The sequence below is a fragment of the Suricata suricatta genome, chromosome 10 (genome assembly GCF_006229205.1).
Source record: "Suricata suricatta isolate VVHF042 chromosome 10, meerkat_22Aug2017_6uvM2_HiC, whole genome shotgun sequence".
In the NCBI taxonomy this organism is placed as follows: domain Eukaryota; kingdom Metazoa; phylum Chordata; class Mammalia; order Carnivora; family Herpestidae; genus Suricata; species Suricata suricatta.
The window spans coordinates 24,972,169-24,983,512 of NC_043709.1; the positions used below are offsets into that span (position 1 = coordinate 24,972,169).

Below are 11,344 nucleotides of genomic sequence, written 5' to 3' on the forward strand. Positions count from 1 at the left end.
CAGCTGGTCGGTGTTGGCACCGAGATGTGAACCCAGGCGGTCGGTCTCCAGCGCTCCATACCGCCTCGCCTCCCTGTAACCGTGCAGGACCATTTATACTTAGGTGTTTGTGTGAGTGAGAGAAGCAGCAGATACTGTCAGAATTCAGAGAAGGGAGAAGTGAGTGTGGACCTGGGTGCACAAGGAAGGCTTCGGCAAGCAGCTTCCTCTTTTGATAGAACTGTGACTCGGGCTGTTTTTTTAGACATCACATCAGATTTCTCTGGCAGTTTCACCTCCCACCATCCTTATCTTGCAGCATGAACTGCAAGATAAAACGCAGAGTGAATTCACGGACAGTGTGTTCCTGAGGTGTAGCTAGCTCATCCTTCAGATTTAGGATGTGCTTGATGAAAAAATTCTCCTGGGCCGGCCATGCATAGAATGGAGTTGGCTAGAGATTTCCAGAGAACCGCTTCCTCTGAGGTCCAGTGAAGTAGGAAGTCTCAGCATCACAGCTCCAGCAAATGACTTAACTGAGTGGAATGCTCTGTGCCTCGTGCCAAGGAAGGTATTTTCTGACCTTGTTCTGGACTTGTGGGAAAATGCAGCCCAGCTGTCAGATGTGCTGTCATTGGATGGTGACCTTTCCTAGTGAATGACAGGATCAAAAGGATAGAAATAACAAAGCTGATTCTGTTCTAATCCGTGTGTACAGGATAGAAAACCAAGGCTCAAGGGCACCTGGGTGGCTCACTCAGTTAAGCTCTGACTCTTGATTTCAGCTCAGGTCATGATCTCAAGGTTCATGAGATTGGGCCCCGTGTCAGGCTCTGCACTGAATGTGGAGCCTGCTTGGGATTCTCTCTCCCTCTCTCTCTGCCCTTCCCCCTGCTCATGCTCTCAGTCTCTCTCTCAAAAGAAATAAGTAAATATTTAAAAAAAAAAAAAAAGGAAAACAAAGGCTCAAACCAATATGGGAAGCTCACAAGAGAACAAAGCAAGCAAGTTAGTAGAATCCTCTACTCAACTTCCAATGTAAATTTTTGGTAAACAACTCAGTATGTAATGAGCCTGAACCAAATCTATGAACCATAGTACATTCTTCCAACCAAATCAGGACTTAGTTGTCAGTCATTTATTCAACAGAAACCTTATAGACTCACTGCACAATGGATACCACCTCTCCTTTCCCTTCAATTTTTACAGCTGGCCCCTCCTCTGATGTCACAAGGGGCCAGAACCTGGAAGAACTCTGTTCTGTAGACAATTTCTCCAGAGAAAAAAATCCCTACACCACCCACTCCTATCTGCTGTAGTGTTTCCCCTTCCAAAACCCAAAATTTTTCCTGTGGAAGTTATTACAATCGCACCTAAGTTGAAAATAGATTTTTAATTAGAATTTTAATTTTGAGATTATTGTAGACTTGCATGCAGTCATAAGGAGTAATACACAGAGAGATCATGTACCCTTTACCTAGTGTCCCCAAAGGCAATATCTTGCAAAACCAGTATAGTTGTTCACATATCATGTTAGCATTGATACGATCCATGATCTTACTCAGATTTCCCCAGTTTGTCTTGTGTTCATTTGTGTATTTCGTTCTCTGTAGTTATTTTGCATGAGCGAGCCCTGTTCACCTCCACAGTCCAGATACAACCAGCACATTTCCCTCACCAGATGAGCCTTCTGTCACTCTTCTGTAGCCATGTCCACTCCCTCCTGCAGCGCCCTCCCCTCCCCACCTCGTTCCCTGTTCCTGGCAAACACCAGTTTCTTCAGCGTTTCTGTAATTTTGTCGTTTCAAGAACGCTACATACATGGGATGGGGGATTGGCTCTTTCACTCAGCATAATGGCCTTGAAACTCACCCAAGTCGTCGTCTTGCGGTAGCTTGTTCCTCTTGAGTGTTGGGCCAGAGTCCATAAGATGGCTGCCCCCATAGTCTAACTGTTCACCTATTGAAGCACACGTGAGCTGGTTCCAGTTTTTGGCTTTTACAAAGAAAACTAATAGGAACATTCGTGCCTGAGTTTCGTGTGAGCATACGTTTTCTCTTCTCTGGGATAAATGCCTCAGGGTGTGGTTTCTGGGTCACATGGTATTTGCATGTTTATTTTACTTGTATTTTTTTAATGTTTATTTGTTATTTTGGGGGGAGAGAGAGAGAAACAGAGTGCAAGTAGGGGAGGGGCAGAGAGAGAGGGAGGCACAATCCAAAGCAGGCTCTAATCTCTAAGTTGTCAGCACAGAGCCTGATACAGGGCTTGAATTCACGGACTGTGAGATCATGATCTGATCCAAAGTTGGATGCTTAACGGACTGAACCACCCAGGCACTCCTATTTTAATTTTTTTTAAGTAGACTCCATGCCTAGTGTAGAGCCCAGTGCCCCATGCAAGGCTTGAACTCTCAACCCTAAGGTCAAGACCTGAGCTGAGATCAAGAGTTTTTTTTTAATTTTTTAAAAAAAATTCTCCTTCTTTTTTTAATGTTTATTTTTGAGAGAGACTAGAAGCAGGGAAGGGTCAGAGAGAGGCGGGCAGGAGGGAGAGAGGACCTGAAGCAGGTTCTCTCAGCAGAGAACCTGATGCGGGGCCCAAACCCATGAACTGTGAGATCATGTCCTAAGCTGAAGTCAGATGTTTAACTGACTGAGCCACCCAGGTGCCCCAAGATCAAGAGTTAAAAGCTTAATCAACTGAACCACCTAGGTGCCTCTGCATTCTTAGTTTAGTTTAGTTTAGTTTTTTTTTTTTTAAATTAATCCCTACATCCACCTTGGGGCTTGAACTCACAACCCCAAGACCAAGAATTGCATGCTTTTCTCATTGAGCCATCCAAGAACGCGTGCATGTTTAGTTTTATAGGAGAATGCTAGACTCTTTTCCACAGAGGTTATTTTACATTCTATTTTACATACTATTCTACATTCCTGCCAACGTATGCATTATCTCCTTTCTCTGTGTCCTTGCCAGCATCTAGTGCTGTCACTATATTTTAGCCATTCTGATAGGTGTGTAGTGGTATCTTGTGGTTTTGATTTGTCATTTCCCTAATGGCTAATGATGCTGAACAACTTTTCCTGTGTCTAATTGCCTTCTGTATTTTTTCTTTGATGAAATGTCTCTTCATGTCTTTTGTCCATTTTTAGTTGGATTATTGATACTTTTCTACTTACTGAGTTTTGAGAGTTCTTTATGTATTCTAGATACTAATCCAACTAATTTGGCTATACGGGTTTGCAGATATTTTCTTCCCATCTGTATCTTGTCTTTCCATTCTCTCGCCAAGGCACACAAAGCAAAAATGTTTCATTTTGATATGGTGAAAATGCATTTTTTTGGACTTCTTAACGTAGCCTCGTGTCTATAGGGAAGACTGTTAGAGACCAATTTCCAGAAGAGTTGAAGATTTCCTATAAAATCTTCTTTCAAATTCATTGCTTTTGAGAAATGACTAGTATGAAATTGTTGCATGTGCTAAAAAAGGGGATATTAGAAGACAAGTTTGCAGCCTGTAGAGCGTGAGCTGAGTCCTTCTGCCTTCTGGTTTTTATCAAAGTCTTAGAAGTCTTGGGCTTCTCTGCCAGATCGTTGCTGATGCTAAAGAAATAACCGCGATCGTTTCCTTACAGTCATATAGAACATGCTATGTTAAAAATTAAATATAAACATTAACAGTGGTCATTTCCATGAGTGTCTGGCTGGCTTAGTTGTTGGAGCGTGCGACTCTTGAACTTGGAGTTGTGAGTTTGAACCCCAGGTTGGGTGGAGAGATTACTTAAAAATAAAATCTTAAAAAAAAAAAAAAAGACGACGAATGGTCATTTCCAGTTGGAAATGCACCAGCCTGGAAGCTTCTGATTCTCATTTATATAGAGGATGTTTATATATGTTTGTATCGCATACATATGTATGATTAGCATGCATTCACCTCAAGCTGCTGGTATACAGTTTTAAATACCAATTTATTCTTTTCTTTCCTTAAATCCTCAGGAAAATTTAAAAAAAACTTATTGCACTTTTTGTCTTATGAATGTTTCTCCCAGGGGGAACAATTTCCTGTACTAGTAAATCAAAAGGCAGTATGAAAGGAAATACATTTTCCTTGCCTTGTAAGAGGCTTACATTTTTATCCCTATTTTAAAGTCAGACTTTTCCTTATGACTGTTTCCTTCTTCCTGCTATAATGTAAGCCTGTAACACTAAGGAGGTGAGGTTCGTGAGGAACCACTGCCTTTTTTGCCCCATCACAAACTGAGACCGAGCCATCTTTACATCCAGAGCAGCATGTTTTTTTGTTTTGTTTTTTGTTTTAAAAAAAATTTTTTTTAATGTTTTAATAATTTTTGAGAGAGAGAAAGAGACAGCGTGAACAGGGGAGGGTCAGAGAGAGACAGAGACACAGAATCCAAAGACAGGCTCCAGGCTCTGAGCGAGCTGTCAGCACAAAGCCCGACGCGGGGCTCGATCCCACGGACCGTGAAATCATGACCTGAGCCAAAGTCAGATGCTTAACTGACTGAGCCACCCAGGTACCCCTAAAAAATATTTTTTAAAAAGCTTATTTTGAGAGACAGTGTGTGTGGGCATGAGTGGGGGAGAGACAGAAAGAAAGGGAGAGAGAGGGACTCCCAAGCATGCTCTGTGCTGTCAGTGTGGAGCCTGATGCAGGGCTTGAACTCATGAACCCTGAGATCATGACCAGAGCCAAAATCAATAGTGGCACACTTAACCGACTGAGCCATCCAGGAGCCCTCATATGAAATATCTAAATAACATGGTAAGATACTGTAACTTTTGTGTTAAAAAGAGAAATACAGACATAATTAGATAATCATCCATTGGGGGTCATCTGGCATGAACTGACCAAGGAAGGCTCTTTAGCTAGCAGCCTGAGAAAACTCTGTGCCCCCCACCAGCGTTCTCTGCTCACTCCCCTCTGCTCATGCTGCCCATTGTTGTTGCCTTCTCTTGAAATGCTGTCCTTCTGTTTGTCTTCTATGTACCCATAGTCAGCATTGAACGCCATGTTAGTCAAGGATTCTTGAAACTGGCTTACCCTGTGAAAAGCAATACATTTCGTCATATGGGGGGCTTAGCTGTGTCTGGTGTGATGGTTCTACTGCCAGAATGGAGGCCAGCAATTTCTCCCACAGCTGTGTGTGCTCTCCACTCCTATCTAAAGGTGGATACTGTTTCTCTACCCTTGAGTCGGAGCTAGACTTTTGACTCCTTTTTACCAACACGGTGTGACAGAAGGGATACCCTGCCAGTTCCAGGCTGGGCCTAAGGGAGTTTGGCAGCTTTTGTTTTTGCTCTTTTGGAAGCCAGCCACTATAGAAAGACATCCAGCTACCCTGATGGAGAGAGGGAAGCCCTGGAAAAGGAGAGACTATAAAATACAAAATTATTTGATTAAAGGAGAATATAGAGTGGGCGCCTGGGTGGCTCAGTTGGTTGAACGTTGGCTCTTGATTTCGGCTCAGGTCATGATCTCATGGTGTGTGAGATCGAGCCCCATGTTGGGCTCTGCGCTGACAGCTTGGAGCCTGCTTGGGATTCTCTCTCTCCCTCTCTCTCTCTACCCCTCCCCTGTTCACTCTCTCTCTCTCTGTCTCTCTCTCTTAAAATAAAAATGGATGAGCATTTAAAACAAATACAGAGACCTGGCCAGCCCCAGGCATTCCAGCCACCCTCTGGAACAGAGAAAAGCCACCGCCCTTGGAGGCCTGCTCAACTTGCAAAATCACGGGCAATTGAATGGTAGTCATTATAAGCGAATACACTTTAGGATGATTTGTCATGCAGAAATAGGTGATGGGGAAAGCTAAGCTGGATCTAGTCCTTTAATAATTAAGTAATGCATCTTTCTCCTTCTGTGGCTCTGCTTCCCTCAGGGGGGCTGTCTCTGTGTGGTGACAAGGATGCCTGCCACCACAGCCGGCTTATCTCCCTCTAGCTTGGCCGTACTTCCTGCAGGGGCACAGCTCTTTCCCAGTCGAGGTGGCAGGGGGGTAAGGGGGACTCCTTGGGCTCTGACTGGGGCACGTGCCTGTTCCTGCACTAGTCATAGCAGCTCCAACTGGCCACGGCTGGATGGCATGCCTGTCCCTGGAGCCACGTGCGGGCCGTGGGCTGCCTTGTGTGGAGGATGGGTGTCGGATAGGGCCCGAAAGGAAAATCCAGGCACTATTTTGAGAATAAAGGGCTGCCCGATGGGCAGGCAGACATAACATATATGTACTACCGAAGTCCTGTGAACCCCTGCTCTTTCACAAAGCCTTTTCTTGTCATTCCAAACTCGAAACCATTGCAGCTGAAATGATGTGATCCATTTCTTTGCATCTGAATCTCTGGGTCCACTTCTGTGGATCACAGTAAGCTGCCTTACAGTGCTGCTTACCCTTTGGAAGTAAATTCTTATTTCACACCCTAGAGTGTGTCCCTTTGTATTCCCCCTTGATATGGCTGCGTTTGTGACATGAAAAGTCTGATTTGAGGTGCCTGAGTGGCTCAGTCCGTCAAGTGTCTGGCTCTTGATATCAGTTCCCGTCATGATCTTGCAGTCCTGGGATCGAGCCCCGTCCAGCCTCACGTCAGATGCTTGGGATTCTCTCTCTCCCTCTCTTCTGCCCCTCCCCCACTCCTGGGTGATTTTACACTCAGTTCCTCTTTTTCAAAATAAATAAGCATTAAAAAAAATTAAGAAAAATAAAAGTGTGATTTTTTTTTTTTTTTTTTTTTTTTTTTTTTTTTTTGGTAGAGAGAAGGTCTTGCGGGGGATGGTGTCAGAGGCCCAGGGAATTCTTCTCAGGACAAGAGAAGTTTCTGGTCTCTCTCTTAGGGACTGACAAAATCCTGGGCATTGCCTTCAAAGATAGAGACAAGCTGTATTTGGATCCTTCTTCCCAGCAAGGGAACCAAAAGGTGATCGGCACTGCTCGCTTTCTTACTTTTGGAGGGAGTTTGCTCTTTGTGCTATTTAATCTGTGTTTTAAAAAACATTTTAGGGGCACCTGGGTGGCTCAGTCGGTTAAGCCTCCGACTTCGGTTCAGGTCTGATCTCATGTTTGTGGGTTCGAGCCCCGCGTCGGGCTCTGTGCTGACAGCAAGCTCAGAGCCTGGAGCCTGCTTCGAGTTCTGTGTCTCTGTCTCTCTCTGCCCCTCCGCCTCTCATGCTTTTTCTCTCTCTGTATCAAAAATAAATAAAACATTAAAAAACGTTAAAAAAATTTTTTTTGTATGAAAGTCCCATAAAACAGCTTTTGGTTAATTGGTTTATGACATAAATGATCTAAAAAAGAATATCCTCTGCTAATTGAAATCTTAGTGAGCCTAACGAAGTTTTAGTTCATCCTTCTCACTGAGGGTCGGCATTTCCAGGATGGAGTTCTAAGGACCATCAAGGCAGTAATAGAAATGGGAAGTTCATGTCTGTTGACACATCTACTAAAGGCCAGCCTTGGTTTGTCAGGGACCTCACTTAGGTGTGGCCTCTCTAACGTTGTGCACACCCATATTACACAAACACAACTGAGTAGTATACCAGCCTTAAGTAGCTGTAAAAAAAATTGGGTCTTGGGCAAATGAGGGAGGAAAAACTCAGAGATGGACTTTCAGGATTTTCAGAATGGATCTTTGTGAGATCATCTTGACATAATGACTTCATAATAATAGACCATCTATCTTGCCTTAATAAGAAGCTTTAATACTTTTTTTAAAAAGTTTATTTTTGAGAGAGAGCTTGAGAGTGCATGCATACCTGGGAGAGGGGCAGACAGAGAGGGAGACCAAGGATCGGGAGCAGGCTCCATTCTGACAACAGAGACAACTTGGCGCTTGAACTCTTGAACAGTGAGATCATGACCTGAGTAAGTTGCTTAAGCAACTGAGCCACCCAGGTAGCCCATCATGGTTTAATACCTATAAACATCCTATTACATTTGTTTATTTGAGCAGATACCCCAATTTGTAACTTATTCTCAGGATTAAGGATGCCAATATCACATCTATCTCTTGAGTATGTGCTGTCTTTACAATTTTTAATTATTTGGAAACATTGGGTGTGTGAATGAATACACATCCAGTGTACCAGTAGCCATTTGTTAAATAGAACCTTATTTATAATCATATACCTCTCTCCTACCTGAATCCTTCATTCCCACCCTGTCCCCACCCCAGAGATACTGTCCTGAAATTTGTGTTTTTCAAACTCTTGCTTTTCTCCATAGCTTTAGTTATGTCTTTGTTCTCATAAAAGTGGCACCATTCTTCATATTTTTTTAACTTTACATGAATGGAATCTTACTTCATGTACTTTCATGTGGCTTGTTTATTTTGTTTCTTAGTATTGATTGTGAACTTCATCTAAACTGATTCTTTTAGCTCGAGTTCTATTTGTGGTTTATCTTGATTTTATTATTGTTTCTTTTCATAAGCAGAAGTTAAAAATGTTTAAGGTTTAGGCTTTTTGTGACCTGCTTTTTATGACTTGAGATCATAGTGATATTATCTCATTTTCTTCTGGCAGCTTCAGAAGCTGTGGTTTTTCAGCTTTAGGTCTTTAGTCTGTCTGGTACTGATTTTTGTATATGCTGTGAGGTAGGGATCTCTCTTTTCTCCTCCAAGTGAAAAGCATGCCACACCACTACTTTGCTTCAAATTTTCTAAGGCTTTCCATGAACCTCAGAATTAAAGTCAAAGTTCTTAAAATGGCCTGAATCATTTGTCCAATAGGATCAGGACTCTGAAATGTCTCCGATTTCATCTATTGTCTTTCCAGTGAATACTGGCCTCTTCCCTTTTTTAACCCTCTGAAAATGTTCCTGCTTCAGGGCCTTTGTACTTGCCATTCCTTCTGTCTGAAATTTTCATCACTGGCTCCCTTACTTCTCAGGGCTCTGCTCATATGTCACCTTATCAGAATGGCCCTCTCTATTTACCCTAGTAAACTCACACACACACACTTGGTATCTCTCTTCTCTGATTTCTGCTTTGGAAGAACTTGCCTGAAAAACTTTCCAGATCTGTGTAGTTTTGTCTTGAATTGGGGGCTAGGGAAAGGGAGGGGGTGTTTTAAAGTGTTGATTTGATTTCTTGAATTGTTTCAGGACTATATGGGGTTTTCTATTCTTAAGTTTTAGTAAGTTTACCCTCTTTCTTTAAAAAATATTAAAAATGTTTTTAATGTTGTTTTTATTTATTTTTGAGAGAGCGCAAGCAGGGGAGGGGTAGATAGAGGGGGACAGAGGATCTAAAGCAGCCTCTGCACAGACAGCAGTGAGCCCCATGTGGGGTTTGAACTCAAACATTGAGATCATGACCTGAGCCAAAGTCGGATGCTCAACTGACTGAGCCACCCAGGTGCCCCTAAAAATAATATTTTTATTTTACTTTTTGGATAGTTAATATGTGCACACAATTAAAGTGTTCAGGTTCCCAAAGCAAATACAGTGAAAAATAAATCTCTTTCTCATCCCTTTCTCCTAGCTATCTTGGTAGGCATATTGTGGCTTCCATTTTATCCCAAATTTATTTATTAAAAATATTTTTTTAAAGATTTTATTTTTAAGTAATCTCTACACCCAGCGTAGGGATTGAACTTACAACTCCAAGATCAAGAGTCACATGTTTCACTGACTGAACTAGCCAGGTGTCCCTATCCCAAATTTAAAGAATAACACATGAGCAAGGTCCGTTTGGTCCAACCACGTGGCCGCAACTCTTTTCTTTTTTCATCTTCAAGTCTGTGTGTAGAGATTCTGTTCCTGTCAGAGTCTCCCCTGATCTCTGCCCTGCTTTCTAAATGAACACAGACACCTGTCTTTACAGTCCAGTGGTTTTTCTTTGGTTCTGTGAGGACATCCACGCCCTTAGTTACTCTCAGCTGCATCTGGGAGTCCCTAGGGAATTTCTCCTTGGTCAGTGGCTTCTCTGACTTTATTGGAATGGCTCTTCCTGCTGTACTCACGTAGACTGGGCCTCCCCAACCCCAAGAGTCAGGCTTCAACTCAGGAGAGCTGCTCATGGGCGTAATTCTTTCATCCGTTCACAGGTATAAATTGAAGCCCCTCTCCTATTATGTGACCCCTTTCCTGACATCAGTTTCTTGTCGGTTTCCCTCATTTGTTTATAGTCTCAGAAAAATATGCCATGCATATATAAGTATATACATATATTGTTTCTACATAAATGGTGGGATACTGTATACTTTATTCTGCACATGACTTTTCTCACTTAACCATGTATGTTAGAGATGTTTCTGTAGCTATGCATGAAGAGCTGCTTTATTCTCTTACACTTACCTAATACTCTACTGGATTGATGTATCATAATTTACGTACTCGGTGTCCTTCTGAAGGACACTTAGGTGGTTCTCTTTTGCAGTGGTCTTCTAACCAATGTCCCTTACACATCTCTAATCAGTTAGTGTTTCACACAACTATCAGACAGATGTCCTTAAACTTCCATCCTGATACTGTCATTTCCCTGTTCAGAAACCTCTAGAAGCTGCCTAGCACCCAGAGAAAAAGCTGAACTTCTTCTTGAGGGTAGAGCCCAGCACCACACGCCTCCACCTACTTTTCACTCGTGTCTTCTGCCTAAAGACACCCCCTAAACTGGTGACTTGAGGTTTTCCAAATGGACCTTTGTTTTTATGCTCAGTTTTCTTCTGCCTGTAAGACCTTCCCCCTAAACCCTTTGAAGGGGAGGAGCCTTTGCTTCCTTCTTTCTGGGCTTGTCACCTGTCCCCCTCTTTGGAGCAGCTGTGATCTCAGTATTTTCACTCAGTCTTCCTCCCACTAGTACACCCTTCATAACCAAACCATAACTTAATGTTGACTTAGGTACCATATTTAATTGTCCACCAGCCAGTCCTTTCTCTTCTAGACTCCAAATTTCTTGTGGGCAGGGGCTATTCTCTGGAAATAGGGACTACTAATCTGAAAAGCTGTATCTTGACTTGCAAGCAACTTCCACATAAAATAGTGAGCCAGATACACAAAATGAAAATACACAACACCACGGACCTTTGTTTAAATGGAAGTATGCTCAGTGGGATAAGAAAAACATGGGCTTAAAAAAAAACCTCTGATCCCTGCTCCAGGGTGGGGCATATTGTAGATGCCCAATAAGTGCATGTTGAGTAATAGAATAACATAAAAGAAAGCAGTTAAGGCAAGTCTTAACATCTTATCAGAAATCCACCTTTTATCATAAACATACAAATAAGCCCACAAATCGGGTGAATGTCAATCAAATTTTGAAGAAAACGAGGCCAGGGTGGGAGAGGGTGGATTCAAGTTTCAGCAAGGGAGGGAGGCGGAGAAGTTGCACCTAGGCAGGGTCGTGGGCTCTG

The 11,344-nt window shown here is 42.7% G+C and overlaps 1 protein-coding gene across 1 annotated transcript in view; it reads left to right on the plus strand.

The window, feature by feature from the left end:
* Positions 1-7,745: 7,745 nt before the first annotated feature.
* TMCC3 (transmembrane and coiled-coil domain family 3) overlaps positions 7,746-11,344 on the plus strand; it is a 75,193-nt gene continuing 71,594 nt past the window's right edge. Inside the window, exon 1 of the mRNA XM_029955632.1 lies at positions 7,746-7,856. The gene's annotated coding sequence lies outside the window, so the exon portion shown is untranslated. The remainder of the gene's footprint in view (positions 7,857-11,344) is intronic.